Source organism: Pinus tabuliformis, chromosome 2_1 (genome assembly GCF_031772625.1).
Source record: "Pinus tabuliformis cultivar Carrire ecotype Pingquan chromosome 2_1, CPIR1, whole genome shotgun sequence".
NCBI classification, from domain to species: Eukaryota; Viridiplantae; Streptophyta; class Pinopsida; order Pinales; family Pinaceae; genus Pinus; species Pinus tabuliformis.
In genome coordinates this window covers 678,866,522-678,889,682 of record NC_142299.1, presented here as the reverse complement: position 1 = coordinate 678,889,682, position 23,161 = coordinate 678,866,522, and positions in this window count along the sequence as shown.

The window sequence follows — 23,161 nt, the reverse complement described above, 5'->3', positions numbered from 1 at the left end:
AATAGATAAATAAAAATTTGAAAAAAAAGCAGTTGGGCTATGCCTTTCTAGTTTCCTTCTTTCTCGAACTAATCTTCTGACAGCTAGAGTTTATGGCTCTCATATTCTAAATCTTGTTCTATTGTAGAGTCTAATTCTTCCTCCTTTATCTCAAACTCTATCTTCTCAAGTTCCTTTGGTAGGACTTCATGTTTAACAATATATTTCACCTATCTAAACACCACATCTTAGTTGTACACAACCTTCCTTGTTTCTGGGTTCCAAAGCTTATAACCTTTTAAACCATCCTTACACCCAAAAAAGATGCACCTTTCAAATTTACTATCCAACTTGGTTCTTTTTTCCTTTGTAACATGTACATATGCATCATATCCAAATACCCCTAAATGTGAAAGAGAGGGTTTCTTACCAGTCCATACCTCATGTGGAGTCTTATCCTCCAAGGCTGATGAAGGTGATCTGTTAACGAGGTAACATGCATTATCCACCACCTTTGCCTAGAATTCATGTTCTAACATGGCACCACTAAGCATGCTTCTTGTGTTTTCCATCAATGTCCTATTGATCATTTCTACAACTCTATTTTGTTAAGGTGTGTGTGGAGCAGTATTTTTCCATGCTATACCATACTTCTTCTAGAATTCTCAAAATTCCTTCTTGTAGAACTCTCCACCAATATCTGTCCTCAACACTTTTATCTTCTTCTCTGTCTAGTTTTCCAACAGAGCCTTAAATTATTTAAACTTGTTAAAGACTTCAAGTTTCTTCTTGAGGAAATATATCCATGTATTCCTTGAGAATTCATCTATAAATGATACATAGTATGCAAACTTACCCAGTGATGGAACCAACACAGGTCCAAACACTTCACTGTGGACAAGCTCTAATATCTTTTTCGCCCTCTTAGTACCAGAGGGGAAACTCACCCGATTTTTATTCCCATTTACATAATGTTCACAGAAATCAAAATCCAGAGAGAAATTAGACATACCTTTTACCATACCATTACCATGAAGTATTCAAAGGCCCTTTTCTCCAATATGTCTAGTCCTTTGATTCCATAGCATGGTCTTTTCTCTAGAGACCACTAGATTTTCTACTCCACTTTCAGGAACCATAGAACTATTGCACCCATCAATAATAGTACTACCCAGAAGCTTGTACAAATTTCCTACCTAAACTCCCCACATCAAATACTAGTCCTCCCTAAACCATCTTGCAAGTATCTTTCTCGAACACTTTTTTTACATGTGCATCATCCATCTTGCTTAGAGAAATCATATTTCTGGCCAATGCAGGAATATGCACAATACCCAGAAGTGTTATAAACTTTCCACCTTACAACTTTAGCTTGACTTCTCCACATCATACGATTCTAGCCTTCCTATCATCCCTTAAGAATATATCACCACCATCATATTTCTCATACTCACAGAACCAATCCCTCTGGGGAGTGAAGTGAAACGATGCACCTAAGTCAATCAACCATACCTCACGATCTAGATGTGTACTAGAAGAAGAAGCCAAGCACACATCCCACCTTCATCTGAGGTGGTTTTCACCTCTATAGAAGGATGATCATCACATCCCTTTCCTTTCTCTGGAGCTTTAGATATATAATCCTTTTTGAAGTGCCCTTCCTTTCTACATTTCTAGCAGACCTTTACAGGTTTTCTTGGAGATTTAGATCTCGCTCTATATTTAGATCTCCCACTCAAGGACATATTTTTGTTTCTCTTCTAGGACCATCATCATACCGACAATGCATCTCCATTCTGGCCCTCCATATTTTTCTGTCTCATCTCCTTTGATAGCAAGGATGAGACTATTTCATCAAACTTCAAGGTAGTTGTATTGCTACCTATTTCAACAACCAAACTATCCCACGAATCTGGTAGAGAACACAAAAAAATGATGCACTTATCTTCATCTAAAATTTTAATATCAACAGATAACAACACATTTAACATAGTATTAAATGCATTCATATGCTCTGTCACCAATCCTCCATCCTTCATCCTCAAGTTATACATCCTTTTCCGTAGGAACAGTTTGTTCACCAGAGACTTAGATTGGTACAAATTCCTAACTTGTCCCACAAAACCTCCGCCATAACTTCCCTTGATACATTCAACACACTGAATCTAAGATACATAATTGCATTGTGCTCTTTTCTTTCTGATCCAACTTCCCCCAGTCTTCATCTAACATTGTCGTTGGTTTAGTACCTAGATCTACCATGATCCACTGATCTCTCTCCACTAGTAGATCCTCCATCTCGAGTTTCCACAAATCAAAACTCTAACCATTAAATTTCTCGATCTTTATCTTTACACTGCTCTCCATATTATTTCACCACAATAACCTATCCCGCAGATATCCCAATAAACAAGGTCTAGCAGAGGCCCGAGAGAAACCCCTCAGTAGTTAAGGCATCCCCTTGAAGCTGGAACAACTCGGATACCAAATGTAGGTTTTAACCATATACACAAATTACCTCCAAACAAATTCTTAAAAACAGAAAATATAAAATGGCAAGAAACAAAAAACATGAAACATATATAGGCAGATATTTTCCCTTAGATCCCTAAATTGGGACTACCAAATTAATTTTTTATTATATTCCTTTCAATGTTACAATACATATATATACATGTTGAAGCATCGCTAAACCCAATTCATTGATTAGAACATAACCGTAGTTCCCTTTACTAGATCTACAAAATACAATGGGCGGAAAACCATCATGCCCAAAACTATGTCTGAAATCCATGCACAAGACCGTAGGTAGGTATGCCCACCTGATATAGGGTCCAAAAAAAAAATCCCGAGGCATTGTCGTGGAACCCGTGCAGGGTGGCTACTGTCCCCCCTATGAACCCCACAACAGGGGGGCTGCCAACCCCCCGTTGTGCCTAACGTAACAAAGGGGGGTTAACCGCCCCCCGTCTAACCCACCAGCTTCACACATGTGCCTAGTCATGGAAATAATATAACGCACACCCAACTAAAAAGGACCATGAAAAGCTATGAGAAAAATAAATTGCCCTTCTAATTATCTATATGAAATAATAACAATATTAATTCTATCATTGATGAATCTAACCTACATCTATTGGAGCAATGAATAATAAACTTAGCAATGCAAACTAAGAACTAAGCACAAAAATGTTGAAAATGAAGAGAGATAAAACAAATGGTACACAACAGGGCTTTGAGGCTCTTGGGATGGAGAAGACCAAAGAGACTCAAAGTCCCATGAAAAAATCCAAGCTTTAGAAGTTGAATAGGAAGTTGTCTTTCATGATTGAGAGAAAATCAAGTACATCACTAGTAGAGGTGGAAGAAGAATTGTTGAATATCAAGTGTTGTTCATAAAAATGATGAAAGATTTTAACCCATTAAGGTTAATTCGAATTGGTAATTATACAAGATTATGGGAAACTAGCTTCCTTGAAAGGAGGATGGATTTGCCCCCCAAAATCCCTCAAATAGTGGATCTAGTCCCTCGTAGTAAGAGTCTTCATTAAATGACAAGGATAACATTCCAGAGTAAGAGTAGTAGTAAGAGTCTCAAGAATTTGTTCAATAATTTCATAATATAATGCTCATTTATTATCAAATCTTGGTCCATATTGTAGCAAGGATAAAGTCCCTACATTATCTCATCTTCCAAATATTCAAAATCTTCCTAAGATTCTCATAATATTGTACAAAAATAAATAATATTAGGCACATAATAAGCAAGGATAAATCAAATTCCTAAATTAACTCTATGATGTGTAAGTAAAGGGGGTCAAATACACATTTTAAGTGTCTATAAATAATTAAATGGGCCTAATAAAATATGTGATTCTAGGGCCCAACAATTAGTACTATGTGTGCATCATGTAACATCTTCTTCTCTTACTGATTTTATGTAGGTGAAAATGCAGAGATGAGATTCAATTACTCAGAGACCATTCTATTTTTTATGCTATAGATAAAATTAAAATTGTAGGAAAATGAAAGGAAATAAGAAAATCTATATTAACTCCAAGAAAAGAAAGCATGCCATTACAAGTATGATGAAAGAATAGCACATCTATTATATTTTGCAATGAAAGAAATTCACAATTGCAATAAATCAATGTAAATATCAAACCCTAATTTTGCAAGAAAAATATTTTTTTTTATAGCGACTAGGTTCAGAAGTCTACTTGGTCTCTTGGCTTCTAAGTTCTATCTTCATGGTCTTTAGGATGTTTTATCCTATCATGGAATATTATCCATAAGTTGGATGCAAGTTTAGATGAGTTTCAGATGTCAAATGAAAATTGTTATAAGAGTCACTCTTTTGGTACATGAGACAATCTAGTGAGTAGGAAAATATGCTAATGATATTTTTTGAAGGTAGAATGGACTAGGGGAAGGCTAAGAAATGATAAATATAACATTACAATGTACTTATGTCAATTATAGAAGGATTTATTCAACAAATAAGTGATGGCAGAGTCTCATGTAGCTCTACAAAATAGGGATTGCATAATCACAACAAACAAAAATGATGAATAATAGTAAAAAATATGCAACCAAAGTGAACTTTAATGCATGAAAAGAGATTCTCACAAAGAAGAATAATCATTATTGAGACTACCATCTAATACTCAAGGTAATTTTCAAGAAAATATTGTAAAAAAGCTAACTGACTAGTCCTACCAAAAACAATACTTTAGAAATGAAATTTGTAGAGATGAATAAATGAATAAGTGCATAAAATATAACAATACAAAAGGGGTCTTGAGAACCTTGGGTGGGCCATAATGCAAGAAGGCTCAAATCCCTGAAGGAAAAGCAGTGTAAGAAACAAATATGTCTTTCATTAATCGGAAAAGTGCTTCTACATGAAAAGTTGTGGAACTGAATCCTCTAAAGACCTACTGCTAAAGCCTTCACTAACTTGAACTATCCTCTATATTTTCTAAATACTTGATGGGCTACTCAAACCCTTTATTTATACAAGACGAATAATGGGAAACATCCTTGAAAGGAGGATTTCTTTCCCTCTATAATTCCTCAAAAACAGGAACATGCTCCCTAAGTGACCTCAGAGCTATAGGGACAAGTAATTAGTGCTTCAAGCCACTTGAGTTTGATCATCCTACAATAGGGGACATGTTCCATAAATTTCTCTAACTAGATATCCTTGTGATTTTTTCAAATCATATTCAATATGCTACACCATATGCATATTGGGCACATAAAGGATGATAAATATATGTAATCTTCCTAATAATGTATTTAAGAAAAGAAAATATTATTAGGTCCAAAAGGGGAGACCTAAGATATCCTTCATATGCCTAATAAAGGTCATATGAGCCTTATGTTTTACCTAATCAGGAGACCCGTAAATGAACTTAAGGGCTCACTCCTTTACTTAACACTGTAGATTGATTAACATATGAAGAGGGTGAATTATTTGTTGAAGCATTAAGGGATGACTCTACTGGAGTTGTGGGTCTTTGAGTTAAGAATGATGCGATTAGTGTATGATTATCCAAACTTCTACATTTATGATTCCTTGAGATTTACTGTGTGCACATTTATGGTGCTTTGGTTAGATGTGGCCTTGGTGCTTTTAATTTCTTGTATGGTTATGCTCTGATATAAGAAAAGTATAATCAATGTTCTACTTAACATAAATTTTGATAGAAACCTGGATGCATTTGTTCCTGGATGGCCTTAGAGCAAGATATGTATCTGAGAATCCAACGACTAGATAATTTTCATAAGCGTACTTAGGTGTGAGGCCTGTATTCATATTTTGGAATTGCATTCCGGGTGGGGCCCATGTTGGGAGCACCTAGCAAGCAACGAATGTATATGAGAATCTAGGACATCTGGGAGTGTGGAAAGAGAATCATCTTGGGAAACCTAGATGTAGGCCAAGCCCATATATGCTTGTAAGGAGGATAAATTTAGAGAGTTCAAGGATCCGAGAGTTTGTGATAGAGAAATTTCTCATGAAACAAAGATTTTCCCCAAAACCAAATATAATGTGATTTCGATGTAAAACAAAAAGAACTTATTCCTATGCAACCCTTTGGAATAGGCCAATATGTCAGATGCCACATAGGCGGGGCAGGGTTGCATGGATACCACAGGGTAGGTAACATGGGTTTAAGTTGATGTGGCACCTATGAGGCGTGACATGTGGTAAGTAGGAATTCCCTTTCTGGAGGACCAAAGAGTTGATCTTGGATGACACATGGCATTGTCGGATGATGGCATGCAATAGGTGGTATCACCTAGACTTCAAGAAGAAGAAAGGGGATTGATTACATGGATACAAATGACATGAATGCCATATGGAAGCATGGGAAACACCACATAATCATGTTTATAGAAGGCACGGTGTCAAACTTTTTCAGAAAATTAGAAGGTTCTCATTCACGCCTTCCATCCAGCATTAGACAGGAAACTTTTCTAGTGATTAATGTTAAAATATTTCATCCTACCATGCCGGTTTTCGAATGGTATTCACCTATACTATTGGCATGATGCCACGATAGTATGAGGCACGCTGACATGGTGGAAGTTATGCTAGAGTTTCGGTACATGGCAAAGCAATGTATGCCACATGGCAAAACGATGTGGTGGGGCATGCTGATGTGTGGGGGTTTAAAGTGCCCAATATTTAGATGGGGATAACTTTCAATCTTGAAGTTAGTTTGAGATAAAATTTGTATCGCTAGAAATCCCTTGATGATCCAAATTCAATGGTGTCATTTATTTTAAGTTTTGATGAGGTTGGAAAAATAGTACTTTTGTGACCCCATCTCCATAATATACCTTGAAAATCAAGTTAATTTTGATGTATCACCTTCCACAGTCTAAAAAATACCCAAAGAGTGGGAGGGGGTGCTACAGTATCTCTCGTCTCAACACCTCTCTCCCCCTAGCTCCCTGTCCCTAATATCTCTCTTCCTATCTCTGTCTTTGTCCATTTTCCCTCTATTTATGTTTCTCACCTCTCTCCTATTCTCTCTCTTTCTCTTCCATTTCTTCTCTCTCACTATATCTCTTCCCCCCCCCACTCTTATACTCTTTCACCCTTTCTCCCTTTATGCCACTCTCTCTTCATCCCCTTCCGTCCCTTTTCCTCCCCCCATTCCCCTTCCCCACTCTCTCTTATACCCACTTTCCCCTTCCTTTCTCTCTCTCTCTATATATCTCTCTCACACACAACTCTACACCTATCTCCCCCTCGCTCCTTAACCCCCCATCTCTCTCTCTCTCTCTCTCTCTCTCTCTCTCTCTCTCTCTCTCTCTCTCTCTATCCATATAATCCTCTCTCTTTCACTCTCACTCGCTCTCTTCCCCACCTTGCTCCTCCCTCTTTCCACCCTCCTCTTGCTCCCTTCCTATGTTTTTATGTTCCTCTCCCTCTCTCAATCTCTCCTTCATAATAACCCCTGACATATATCTCTCCCCCTCCCTCTTTGTCTCTCTCCCCCCTCTTGCATTCTCTCTCTCCATCTTCCCCTCTTTCCTTCACACCCTCTTTGTCCCTCCCCTCATGAATGTGCATGCACTTTTAAAATCACATGCACATTCTTGAAAGTGCCTACACTTTGAAAATATTGGCTCACTTTTGAAAATACATGCCTAATTTTCAAAATGAACATGTGCATTTGGACATGTTCATGCACATTTTCCTAACGTAGAGAAGGATCAAATAAATTATTTTTTCAAATGCATTATATATATATATATATATATTGAATGGTATTTGTTAATTTTATGTTATTGAGATACACGTGAGAAATATAAAGTACTTCATAAAATTTCTAATTAGGTTGAGCTTAGGAAGGTGAGCTTTAATATTGGATGGAAGAACATTGTGCAAGGCTTGGAAGTGGTTGTCAACCTCAAAACTTCTATTGAGATTACACCCACATAAATCAACTAATTTGTCGTAGATATTTACTCTCACATGTACAGATGCATGAGTTAAGAGAAGTTAAGTCTATCTAATTATTAGTTTGAGTTATTTATAGAAAGCTAAATTTAGATGTCAAGAATATGTGAATCAAATGATAGTGATGTGTGTGTCATGTGTGTTTGAACTAAATATTAGCATTTGCTATTTTTAGTAGTTTCAAGTCATTATAATCATGTAAACTTTTATCAATTGAATCAACCAAGATAGCAATCTAGTAACCGTTCATGTTTTAAATGTATTAATTTTGTATTTTCTCCTCTATCTGTTTATCAAATTGGTATCGAAGTTAAGGATAAATTCAAGATCCAGCCAAATTTGAAGAGACGTGAGCAACCAGCGGAGTCGTCACTGTATCAAGAAACGAAGGCCATAAAAAAATCATGAAAGGTGATCGACGCAGCCCTGAAGTGCAAACAATGTGATGATTTCGTTAAAAAAACACAACCCTCCAACAAATAAAACTGCGATGATTTGGAATGAATTTGGGTGATTCCTCGCAAGTACTCTTTTTCGAAAGGTGTGAGATTTGGTGATTTCTCGCAAGTGCTTTTTGTCCAATGGTGTGACGGCCTAAATTATTAAAAAAAAAAAACGTAAAGTTTGTTTCAAAATTGTGCATCTTAAGGTATTTATACACGTGGAAATTTTTTTGAATACACGAGCGGACAATGGTATTAAAGTCTTCATATATGACGGCCTTATTTTAAGGGTGTCTGATCTTAGTATATTAAAGTCTTACTTTTTAAAAGGACTCCAATGGGGATGTTTTAAAAGGAGTTTGGTTAAAAGGTTAAGAGATATTAAAGTGTGTGGCTTTTTTCAAAGGTGGGCAGAGTGATATTAATTTTTATTTTATTTTTAAATAATAGGCGCATAGTATTACTTCATTATTATTTGAAATGGTGTATGGTAGAGAGGGTTTTATTTGAGCTAATAAAAAACGGTTTTTAATTTAAGTTTTTTTTTGCTTCAAAGGATTTATCTAAGTTTTGTATAAGGAAAAAATGGGAATGTTGTTTGGAGTGTTGTGATCTATAAGAGGAACAATAGTCAACAATGATGTGTGGTCTGAAGTGCCACTGTGATATTGAGAACAAAACTATGTGTTGATCTATAAAAAAAAAAATGTCTTGTCAAGCACGACAGTTTGGAAAAATCCTTACATATGATAAGGATAGATGAATATAGTCGACATTTTACTTTACATTGGCAAATATTGCAAACCATATTTTTTTCCAGGGCCAATATGGAAAGAAGTCTCATGTAATAACGAAGGAAGTCATAAGACAAAATCAAGACAACGGTCATGGGTCGCAAAGTGAGATTGAAGCAACATGAAAGAAAATGAAAGGAGGAGCCATAGTATTTCAAAGAGCTCATAGAGGTTATTGCTGCAACCAAAAATTTAAGAGACTAACAAATGTAGCAGAACAATTCAAAGATGTATGGATCACTATGGATTTGGTAACAATACCAAAATTTATTAGTAAAAATTTTGATTTTTGGGTTGTCAAAATGAGAAATTTTCTTTAATATAAAGAGTTGATTGAGTGTTGGTTTAATAACTCATATGATGAAGTATGCAATGCTTTAGTGTTGAATCTTATAAAAAATGCATGTTGGCATTATGATGCATGTGTTGTACTTGATGGAAACCCACTTGCAGTAGAACAACTCACGTGTACATGGTAACTAGATGAATCTACATAAGAGATATCAAATGTGACAGAATGCATGATAGTGGTATTTATAGATGTGATAAAATGCAGCACAACTTTAAGGAATCAGTTCAGATGGCAACTCACTCAAATGACAGTTTAGGCTCTCAAAATGTAGGAAAAGATATATACACAGGTTCCCCTTGACCAAGCCGCATATACATGTGAGTTAGTAGTACAAAAGGCATGTATGTGTATACATGCATTTCCATGCAAGGAAAGGCACATACATTTGGTTTTGGTCCATGGTATTTGGACCATGGTATTGTGATCCATGGTATTGGTCCAAGGTATCTTGTCCAATGTGTTGACCCGAAGTATTTGGTCCAAGGTATTTGTTCTAAGTGGTTTTGGACCATGGTATTGAGTAAGGCCTAAGACTATAAAAGGAGGAGAAGATCATTAGGCAAAAGCAACAAGAAAGTCTCGAATATCTGATGGAGTGTGAGATCTAGTATGTAGGTTATGGGTTTATGATGCTTTGCCTGATCTGAGCCAAGGAGGGATCTCTGCAGGTGATGGAGGACAAGATCTAATGATGGATCAGGATCTTATTGCTTGGAATGAATCTTCTCTATATGGTTTGATCATGCTTATTCTAGATTTGTATGCTCACGCATATGATGTTCTGTAAATATTATGATCTAGATATAACTAAAGCCTAGAATAGCTGCAAAATTATGAATGAATATTTACAGATGTATACGCTGGTTGACTTTGATAAAAATGCATATATATGCAGGTTAGACACATCTAAGTAGCGTATACCATATGAACTATGATGTTTGAAGTTACAAGTGGTTCTGGTTGTTGATGCAAAGTTCTGAGTTCTGGTGACTGTTTACTGGTAACAATATTCTACATATTCAGATTGGTTGATTGTGATTAGCTTCAGTATTGATGGATGAGATCTAATAATGGATCAGGATCATAATGACTTATCTTTATGTGATCTAATGGACTAGATCTAATTGCTAACACATGTATTATCCTTTTGTATGTAATGATCTGGGTATGTCTGAAGTCAGGAAGTGTAGCGAAGTTATAAGTAAGTATTTGATGACATATACGTTGGTTCGCTTTGGTGAAGTTGTGTATACACGTTGCTTCGACTCTTCCAAGTAGTGTATGCACTCTAATGCATGGTTTTTGATGTTACAGTTGTCTCTGAATATTGTTGCAGAGTTCTTGGTTCTGCTCTATGTTCTGGTGACAGTGTTTTGATGATAGGGTTTTAGTGATTCAGTGTTGGGTGACGCAATAGTTGTATTGCAGTGGTGATTGATTTTGAACTTCAATGTTGTTGATGGGTCCAGTATGAAAATTGGATGAAACGTGGCCTTCATATTATGATGTTGTGTTCCATGAGTATCTAGTCTGAAAATTTATGACACGTGGTACCTGGAGGAAGAAAGAAGGTTATAGCCTTCTGTAGGTTAGCACCTACGTACTAGTGAACACATCATCTAGTACAAGAGCTAAGGGGGCTGTAGCTCCCTTCCAGAAGAAGCTGGAGAACGAGATAAGGTTGTAGCCTTATGTAGGTAGAAGCATGCGTACTGGTATAAGACTGCACTAGTACAAAAATATTATAAAAAGAAGTTTCTTATTGAAATAAAATAGAGACGAATTGCAGCAGGTAGTTTTCACCCACATTGGGTTTCCAACTTATATCATGGTATTCATGTGTACTTCTTGTGTGTGATGATCTGTTCTATTTGTTGCACCTGTTTACTATTCATATCTTTAATAATGTTCTGATGCACTCATTAAAGATCAACTAACTAAATCATAAGTTAATTGGATATACGCTAGTTGCATTAAACACAGTTGCGTATACACGCGAATAGCCTTAACTGAAGTAGCGTATATGAATCTAAGTATGGAAATGAAAATGCTAGTGATTTGCTAATATTGATTCACTCCCCCAACCTCTCAGTATTATTTCCAACAATTGGAATCAGAGCAGGTCCTTTGGAAGAAGCTTGATCACTTGAAGGAGATCCATAGAACAATGGGAAAGAAGCTAAAGAAGAAAGCACCTAAGAAGAAGAAGACATCTCAGAGAAACTATTACAGTGCGAGAATTGATTGGGGAATATGTGGAAGCAACACTTTAGATTCAGAATCACCTCAGAATGAAGATGAACAAGCAAAAGAACTATCAGGTATGAATCTATTATCCTCTGGTCATACATTTCTCCATCCATTTGAAGATGATGAAAATAATAGCAAAACAACTAAATTTTCTCTTACGGGTAAGAAAGAAAGATATCAAATAGAGATAAAATTTAAAAGACTTATAGAAAAAATTAAAGATCAACAAGATCTATTAGACAAAAGGGAATGTGCCTCCAAAGAAGAAGCTACCAAACTAAAAGCTCAACTAGAGGAAGGAAACAAGGTAAGGAAGCTATTCAAGAAAAAGGAAGATCAATGTCAAAAGCTACAAGATGAAGTGACATCATTAAGAAATGAAGTAAATGAAAGGAGAACAACAATCAAGAAACTCAGAGAAAGATTCAGTTACTATGAAATTCTTGAAGCTAAGATCCTATCGCTAAAAGAATATCTTGAAGAATCAAATAAGTAGAATAAATAACTACTCCAAGCTCTTGAAAAACAAGAAAACAAAGTTCTTGAATTAAGTCATCAGTTGGAAGAAGGAAGAAAAGTTGAAGGAATCATGAAGAAGCAGTATCTTGAAAAGGAAGAGCAACATCAGGTTGAGGTAAATATTCTAAAAGATAAATTAGAACAAAAGGATAAGCTCTTACAATTTCAAGATAGTACTAAGATCTTGGATGATTTCTTAGTAGTCAAAGGTCTCCTACTATCGAAACTGGTCTTGGTTTTCATGAATCTGTTGAAGGTGAATCTAGTTCACAAAGTAAGATAAGGAACTCTAATGCAAAATCTGAAATGTTCAACAAGGAGATGAGAGGTCAATCCCATCAACAACCAAGGAAAGAAATTCTTCAAAGAGAGTCTTTTAATCTTAACCATGGAAGTGATAGTCGGTTATTTCCTCCGATGAATAATGTTGAATGTTATGTATGTCATAATTTTGGACATGTTGCAGCTAGATGCAGAAGTAGAATGGTTCAAGACCATCACACAGAAATGTTATCACGTTCCATGTACTTTGAGGGATATTTTTTTTCTTGCAATATGTTTGGTCACAAAGTTGTTGATTGCTACAAAAATAATATGAAACATGTAAGATGTTATACATGTAACAAGCTTGGACATATAGCAAAGGAATGCAGGAACAAAGTACAGGCACCATACCGAAAGGAGAAAACATCATCACAGTCAAAGATATGGAAGAAAAAGGAAGTATAGTCAAAAAGATGTTGCATAGCAGAGAGTACAAACATGACAGACTCGGAGGGAGCTAAAAGTGTGGAACCTCAATGTTCTAAATCTCATACGTAAGTTTCATGAAGACAAGTCGTGTGTATACACGAGTTCAACACTACACAATCACATATATGTTAGTTTGAGGAAAAGCAGTGGGACAGACTCAGGAAAAGGATCTGATATTGTTCAGTCAATTATTTCTCTGTTTGATGATGGTTACAATCTGTTGATAATGTGTGGAAATATATTGATACTCATAAGATGTTGTTTTTTATCCTCTCAAGTTAGCTTGATGTATATCTGATTGATGACGCCTTGATACTTCTTGTTTATATGTGCATGATCAGATCTGACAGTAAACAGGTGGAATAGGTTGAGGGGGAGAACATGCTATGCTTCTAATAAAGCATTGTTGGCATTATGTTTAGAAGTCTTCGATACCTAATCACTGATGATGATGTTTATATGGCTAAAAGATACATCTTGCTATGTTACGGTTATGAGTTGCTCATCTCATATGGTACTTGGGGGTCACATAGTTGGTTTTCAGATTAGATTCATGGATGGTTGTGGATGATTCTTTAATGATGCATATAGTCATATATATTGCTTACATGATGATCTTCATAAGGACAAGGAGAAGTACAAATCTTGAGTACACAACTTCATTATTTAATGATGAGCCACTTGTTTCTTTCATGTTGTTGTCATCATGCCTTCTAAAGATCATATGGTACAGTTATGATGCAGGATTCCTATAGTTCTTGGGTCTGACATGGTTGAGGATTGTTGTTGTTGATGATATCAAAGAAGTCTTGACAAAATATCTTGAGCTCAAGGTTTGCTAGATACATAGTGCCATATACAGTATGCTAGATACATGGATAGTTACTCAAAGTTGCATTGTTGGTTGGACAAGATAATGGAGTTATTGCAGGTCACATGAAGACATAACTATTTGAAGACATGATGATGATGAGTTCGTACCTATATGATGATTGGTTGATACTCACATATGTTGATTGATGCTTATCAGATGTGGGATGTTTCCAAGTGATGATACATGGATGGTATAAAAGATCATGCAGATCTTGATGATGATGTGATGACTATGGTGTTTTTCACATATGATATAACGTGAATGATTATTTCATGGAAGGTTGTGATAATGTCCAAGAGGATGAATTGATATCTATATGCAGACATACCTTGTCACAGGTTGATGATATCCACACTAATGGACATATACAGGTTGCTGGTTTGGATGTTGTTGACAAATGCTTATGGAGCAGATCATACATTGTGTATGATAGTTGCTTATGACTATCATGGTCTTGTTTAGATATTTGGTCTCTATTATAAATGTCATGTATATCATTCGATGTAAAGGTCATATCAAGACCCATGATGTAATAGTTTGTCTCTGTCTATTGTAGTCATGTGATGAATCCCTTTTGGTCATATGATGTAATTTCTACCCCCACTATGCATGGGAAGGATGATGTAATATTTCTGTCATGTATAAACAATTGGTATCTAGTATATCCCCACTTGGTTCGGTGGATGAGTCAAGTTTATCCCCACTTGGTTGGGAGAATGAATGTACGTATGAGACATTGGTGATAGGAAGGTCAAACTCACATAGTTGAGTTATAGAGTCATGTCATTTTCTTGAAAATATTTGCAGACTCCGCATATGCTCAAGGGGAGCATGGATGATACAGTTCGTCTCAGCATGAACAAAGGGGGAGTTCAATCAAAGAATTTAGCATATGCCTTGGGGGAGCATGATTAATATTCATCTATTCAGATATGAAAGTCTTTTGCTCTTAGGGGGAGAAGATCTCGGTCTACCCTTTTCCCTTGATGTCAAAGGGAGAGAGTGACTTAGTGTTGTTTGTTGCCATCAAGTCCAAAGGGGGAGATTGTTGGCATTATGATGCATTTGTTGTACTTGATGGCAACCCACTTGGAGTAGAACAACTCACTTGTACATGGTAACTAGATGAATCTACAAGAAGAGATATCAGATGTGACAGGATGCATGACAGTGGTATTTATAGATGTGATGAAATGCAGAGCAGCTTCAAGGAATCAGTTCAGATGGTAACTCACTCGGATGACATTTTAGGCTCTTAGAATGAAGGAAAAGATATATACGCATGTTCCCTTGACCAAGCCACATATACACGCGGGTTAGCAATACAGAAGGCGTGTATGTGTATACACAAACTTTCATGCAAGGAAAGGCATGTACATTTGGTTTTGGTTTGTGGTATTTGGACCATGGTATTGTGATCCATGGTATTGGTCCAAGGTATCTTGTTCGATGTGTTGACCCCAAGTATTTGGTCCAAGGTATTGGTTCTAAGCAGTTTTGGACCATGGTATTGAGTAAGGCCTAATACTATAAAAGGAGGAGAAGATAATTAGGCAAAAGCACTAAGGAAGTCTCGAATATCTAATGTAGTGTGAGATCCAGCATGCAGGTTATGGGTTTATGATGCTTTGCCTGATCTGAGCCAAGGAGGAATCTCAACGAGTGATGGAGGACAAGATCTAATGATGGATCGAGATCTTATGGCTTGGAATGTATCTTCTCTATATGGTTTTATCATGCTTATTCTAGATTTGTATACTGACACATGTGATGTTCTATAAATATTATGATCTAGGTATAACTTAAGCCTAGAATAGCTGCAAAATTATGAATGAATATTTACAGATGTATACGCTGGTTGACTTTGATAAAAACGCATATATATGCAGGTTAGACACATCTAAGTAGTGTATACCATATGAACTATGATGTTTGAAGTTACAAGTGGTTATAGTTGTTGATGCAAAGTTCTAAGTTCTGGTGACTATTTATTGGTGACAGTATTTTGCATATTTAGATTGGTTGATTGTGATTAGCTTCAGTATTGATGGATGAGCTCTAATAATGGATCAGGATCATAATGAATTATCTTTATGTGATCTGATGGAATAGATCTGGTTGCTAACACATGTATTATCCTTTTGTATGTAATGATATGGGTATGTCTGAATTCAAGAAGTGCATCGAAGTTATAAGTAAGTATTTGATGACATATTCATTGGTTCACTTTGGTGAAGTTGTGTATACATGCCACTTTGACTCTTCCAAGTAGTGTATGCACTCTGATGCATGGTTTTTGATGATACTTTTGGCTCTGAATATTGTTGCAGAGTTCTGGGCTCTGCTCTGTGTTCTGGTGACAGTGTTTTGATGACAGGGTTTAGTGATTCAGTGTTGGGTGACGCAATAGTTGTATTGTAGCTGTGATTGATTTTGAACTTCAATGTTGTTGATGGGTCCAATATGAAAATTGGATGAAACGTGGCCTTCATATAATGATTTTGTGTTCCATGAGTATCCAGTCTGAAAATTTATGAAACGTGGTACCTGGAGGAAGAAAGAAGGTTGTAACCTTCCGTAGGTCAGCAACTATGTACTAGTAAACACATCAACTAGTACAAGAGCTAAGGGGGTTGTAGCTCCCTTCCAGAAGAAGCTGGAGAACGAGAGAAGGTTGTAGCCTTCTGCAGGTAGAAACTTGCGTACTAGTATAACACTGCACCAGTACAAAACTATTGTAAAAATAAGTTTCTTATTGAAAGAAGATAAAGAGGAATTGCAGCAGGTGGTTTTCACCCACATTGGTTTTCCGCCTTATATCATGGTGTTCATGTGTGCTTCTTATGAGTGATGATCTGTTTTGTTTTACTGCACCTGCTTACTGTTCATATCGTTAATAATGTTTTGATGCACTCATTAAAGATCAACTAACTGAATCATAAGTTAACTGGGTATATGCTAGTTGCATTAAACACAGTTGCGTATACACGTGGATAGCCTTAACTGAAGTAGCATATATGAATCTAAGTATGGAAATGAAAAAGTTAGTGATTTGCTAATACTAATTCACCCCTCCCCTCCCCGCTGCCCCCCCCCCCCCCCCCCCCGCCAGTATTATTTCCAACAATGCATTGGATGCAAATGTTTTGTGAAAGGTAGCTACATCTTCCCAAGAAGCATGAAAGATCTTGGAAGTAAAATTTGGTACAAAGGAAAGTGACATGCAATAGAAAGTTGTGTCACAGTGTGTTGAAGAACCAATAAATAAGGAAGTCGCAGGTATGAGAGTAAATGAGCAAGACTCTGGGAGGACAACAGAGTTTGAGAATCCCACTCAAATGTGGATGATGGTTGTGAAGACTATAAAAGTGAAACTCATTATGCAGACATGCATATGGATTAAGAAGACGTAGAAAAGATTGTGGAGAGAGAAGCTAAAGCATTTGTGTGTGGAGCAAAGCAACAGTATATACATATTCGAGAACTCCACTACAACATGGATGATGAATCCCACCATGATGAGACACATGTGGATGATGATTGCAAAGTGAGTTGTGAATTGGTGAATTTAGTAGTAGGGGATGGATTTGGTGAATTTGAAATTGTTAATGAGCACATGCATGCTCGAATATCCCACTATAGAGTGGATGAAAATTATGTTAATGACATTTGTGGTCTATTTTTTGAAACAAGCACTGATTGCGGCAATATGGAAAGTGCCATGTTTGATAAAGAATTGAAGGTTGAAGTTGCCACCGTAACAGCACATTATGAAGCAAAAGTTGGAACTGCTCATGGAATAGTGTGTGATCTAGAAACAATTGACAATCAAGAAGAGGATAAAGTAATTCAAGAGTTTTTTGTGAGAATATCTATTAATCACATAATAGTTGAAGATAGTCTCAATGCAGTTGAAGAGGTAGAGAAGAAAGAGGAAGATGAGAAAGCTCTCACTATAGAGCATAATGGTGTTTTTCATATAAGCTTAACATTGATTTTTAGTGTGCACGTAAACATGACAACCGTCTTCCAACTATAGTAAAAGGAGACCATGAAGAAAACGGCATGGAGAAAGATGAAGAAATTGAAGAAGAAAATGTTGAACATCTTTTTTAGCAATGGAGCCAAAAAAAAGAGAAGATTTTATTATGGAATTATGTTGTAGAAAATTGTTAATCGAAATATTGATGATGAAGAGCAAACTATAGAAGATGATATGTGGCAACAATCCACATACAAGCAATTTTTTGAAAAAGTAGAGGACATGCATGGACAACCTAAAATGATTTTTTATATTTTGATGATAAACAAAGATAAAACAATGGAAGAGTTGCACCCTCAAATGACGAAAGTGAAATTCGTAGCCCACAACAAAAAGGCAAAGATGAAGCAACTCAAAGGATACCGGATCTAGAATAAAAGAAAAAGAAAAAGAAATGCATTCCAGGAGTTGATGTCAAAGTTTATGAGTCATTGTAAGTCTAATTAGGACTTAAACTAGCCTATATGTTTAAGTTATGTTAAGTGAAGGTTAATTTATCAATCGTAATGGAGAATGTTGAAGATAATTACTCTCGCACAAATGCATGCGTGAGTTAACAGAAGTATGTCGAGTTAGTTATTAGTTAGAGTTATTTATAGAGAGCTAAATTTAGTCATGAATGATAATGATGTGTGTCGTTTGTGTGAGAGCTAAAGCTTAACATCGTTATTCTTAAGAGTTTAATCATATAAACTTTGAGCAATTAAATCATCACATTTTGAATATGTTAATTTTGTATTTTCTTATATCTATTTATCATAATTTACATTTAATAAATACAATATATATATATATATATATTAAAATTTATTACATCTCAATCTCAATAAGAACAATAGAGGAAATCGAAAAAAAAAAAAAAAAATATTCATTTAGGCAATTCATTTATTCGAGCAGGAATATGCGCAAATTTATTCGAGCAATGAAGCTTAACCTGAGTCCCGCCGCGATACAACTGAAACTAAAAGTCAAGCCATCAGGAAAACTCGCGAACGGAAAAACAATCGGAACCCGAAAGCCAAAAATAACATCAGGGATATGCATGAATTCTCAAATTCCAAGATAAATAGCCTCATTTTCATCAAACCTATCCACACACATTCATGTCCATTTTTGTACGAGAAAATCGATTACACTGAAGCTGTGAACTCCCAAAATAAACATACACGTGTCAAATCGATTACACTGAAGCTGTGAACTCCCAAAATAAACATACACGTGTCTCGCAGCTATTATTCATTTTATATAGACAACGCAACGCCTAAAGAAAAATATGGAGTCCAGAGTCCAGGCCAGTACATTTATAAGCTACTCTACACAGAGTTAGCTACATACACTTTTCTGTAACTGAATTTCTTCACCGAGAATGAAGTCAGTTGAGATTCCTACAATACCCATTGTGCTTGGGTTTTACTTAACCTACTTGGCTTTGGGTGCTGCAGCCGAAGAGAAGGATTCTGGATCTCTCGTGGTTACTGGAAATGTGTTCTGTGATGTATGTGCAGAGGGCAGGCTTTCGGAAAAAGGCTACGGCATATCAGGTATCATTTCACGTCATTTTGATATTTATTTTGGCAACAAATGATTAGTTTGTCTATGGACCATAAATGCATCCGGTTGTATTAGAGCCTCTCCAGGTTATTTTTCAGCGTATTCTGGTTTGCCATGATTCTTATGGTTAACATCTTCCTACAACATCATGTGATCCCATTAGTTTTGTAGTGGGTGGTGAACTCCTGAAAGTGGTCTCTGTCTCTGCCTTCAGATTGTCACTCTTTCTTTTGTTTCTGGTTCCTTTTCATATAGGCAGGATGTAGCTACTGTCTTCTCATTTGTATTTTGGACGGGATTTCCTTTTTGGAACAGCCAGTAAAGTTTTGTCTCATCTCCATAAACATCTGATCCGAGAGATGTATATATTTTGTCACTGTATTTGTCACTGTTTTTCTCATGTGTTCTTCTGTCATGGTTTTTGTAATGATGATAGACATTATCTGCTGCCATGGAATTGGTTTTGCATCATTATGCAGAGGCCTGGGCATCCAAACCAATCAGTCTTTTCTGAATTATGTATACTTAACCTTTATATTCTCTTAATATAAAGCTATGTCGTTTTTTTCTCTGAAAAAAATATATGAATCCAACGGTAGACAAAAAATAATATATAAATTTCCTAAACTATTTTCATTTAAATTAAACCTGATTTTGAGAAAATCCAGCAGAAAAATCTTTTATGTATATACATAATTGCTTTATCCTGAACAAACAGGTGCTTCGGTAACCGTGGAATGCATCTTCAACAGGAAAACGTTGACGGTATCCGTCAGAGGGGAAACAGATGAAAATGGAGAATTCAAGATCGAGCTTCCTTCCAATATTTTTCAGTCTGCTGATCAACTGAGCAAGTGTTCGGTAAAGCCGCTCAAAAGCCCTAACAAATCCTGCAGGATTAGCTCAAAGTCTAGACCATCAAGCCTCGAGCTACAGTCTTTCGACAATGGAGTTCTGACGTACAGTGCAGGGTCTTTCAGCTACCGTCCTGAAACTGTACGTGCGGAGTGTAACAAGAAAGATTTCTTGAGAATGACGAGGGGTCGAGGGATGGCTGAAGTGGTCCAAGAGACGTCCATAAACCCTGCCGTCCAATTTCTATTTCATCATCATCATCATCACAAAAGTCCCCCGAGCCCTGCGCCTAATTTATCTCCAGGCCTTTCAGCACAGCCCGCCGACTCTCCTTATGGCACATCACCACCTCTGCCCGATAGCCTGCTTCCGCCGGTTGAGGTCGTGCTAGCTCCTGATGGCGCCCCATGGCCCGGTAGGCACTAGAAATTCGGATTGATGTTTCGGGTTTCAGCGGTTGTGTATAGTTATCGTTTTTCGGGTATTGGCACTTGTGTTTGATGTGCAGTTATCGTTTTTCGTAAATAATAAAGTCTGGTTTGAGGGGTGGATAGGGCTCCCGACGTTGTGCCCGATAGAAATAATGATACTCCTATGGCACTCTGATTGTGATCAGTGGCTCCCGACGTTGTGCCCGATAGAAATAATGATACTCCTATGGCACTCTGATTGTGGTCAGTGATTTGTTGCAAACGAACATTGATTAGAATAAATAATTATCGCATTATATTTTTGTTGAAATGAAACTAGAATAAATAATTATAGCATTATATTTTTGTTAATATAAAATAATGTAATTGAATTTAGTTTCTTTGTGATCTATATTATTAAAAAATAAAAATAAAAATTATAAAATTCGCATCCTCTAAATTTTATGGAAATTTTTATAACTATTATTAAATATTTTAAATAATTATCTCTTTAAATTTTTGTTAAAATAAAATAATGTAATTGAATTTAGGTTTTTGTGATTTATATTTTGAAAAAAAAAAAAAATCTCATAAAAATTACATCATTTTTGTGAAAGCTTTTAGAACCATCGTCAAAAAATAATATAGTCTAGACCTTCTATTCTTAGGCTTGGCAAATTTAATATGACTTCTAATTCATCTTGCCATAAGAATACATAGTAACATGGGTACGGCTCCTAGGCATTGGAGAGCATGTACCCCATGCTCCCGCGCTCGGTAGGAAACTTTCCAAAATCCTCGCCATTGGAGAGCACCTTTCGGTAGGTTACTTTCCAAAATCCTCGGCAATTTTAAAAGGTACTTTGGAGCTTTTCAGGAGCTTCACTACAACAAATTTTGACATTTAGGGTACCTATTTGAGCACATTTTCACCTTTCAAGTACTTATTTTGAGGAGAGAAGGTACCGTTTATTTATTTTATAAGTGGATACATGACAGGTCAGAGGCTGGATTGCATGGGCTTTATAAAGCCACAGAAAGGTCGAGATGTAACAAAGGTTTCAACAAAATATAGTTAGTTTTCAATCATTCTTATTTATTTTATAAATGGATACATGATAGGTCAGGGGCATGGGCTCTATAAAGCGACAGAGACCTCGAGATGTAGCAATAGGTTTCAACAAAATATCGTTAGTTTTCACTCATTCCTTGGCAATTTGTGTTGCAAATCTTGAAGTTCAACAACTACAAATAAGTCTACTTTCTTGAAGTCCATCTTGAAGCTTTAATGATAAGATTCAACATATTAATCTATCTTGAAGCTTTAATGATAAGATTTAACAAATCACATTGATGGTTAGAGAGAGATAGAGTAGCGTGTTACTCAGTTTCATTTTATAAATTTCCATACTAATATAGTGTTGCATGAAATCACATAATAATCAAATAATAATAAGTTTTTTTCGGTTTGGAGTTCCACATGTTTCTTTGTTAGCAAGGAATTTCATTAGCAAATTGTTGATGGATTAATATTTTTTTTTAGCAGTGTTTCAAAATTCAATCTTTTATATATTTCATTGCAAGATGAAATCTACTGAATGGAATTTGATTAACAAATTTTAAACAGAAGTAAATAAATTATTTTATTTTTATTTTTAATATTATTAAATTTTAATATATTATATTATTACCGCTCTCAATTTGATGTTTACCTTAGATTTGTGCCAATCTACAATGAAAATGAAATACTTGTTCCCCATACTCAAAATACATGTGTAGCTGAAGCTCTTGCAACATAAAAAGAATATGATCACTTCCACTAAAGATACTTCAATATGGATTATGATGCTTGGCCTCAATCATGAACAAAAACTGTCACCCCATACATGGCCTCGATTAAATTATTTATTATGATTAACAAATTACACTTTGAATATATAAGTTAGAGTAATGTTATTACACTTCAAAGTGAAAATGCATAACGTTAATCTGCCTCAGTGACATGTGGATGAAGATGCATTTCCTTTTTACATTTGGTCAAAGAAGCCCTCCCTTTTAAGACTGAATATTAATCAAATAAACCGTTTCTCTGTATACGAGCCATCACGATTTCTAATTAGTCACGTTGACATGATGTATTTTTGGTAAGACACTGTAAACGAAATAACGAAATTAATTAATTTATTTATATCGTCTATAATACTTGAATGTGTAATGCAGAATTAAAAAAATAAATGGAAAGGAAATTATATTAATTTGATAACAGGTAAAACATTTTTAAATTAAGTAAAATATTTCTTTTAAATTACAATTATGTTAATTAGATAATCGGTGAAGCATTTTTAAATTAATTATATA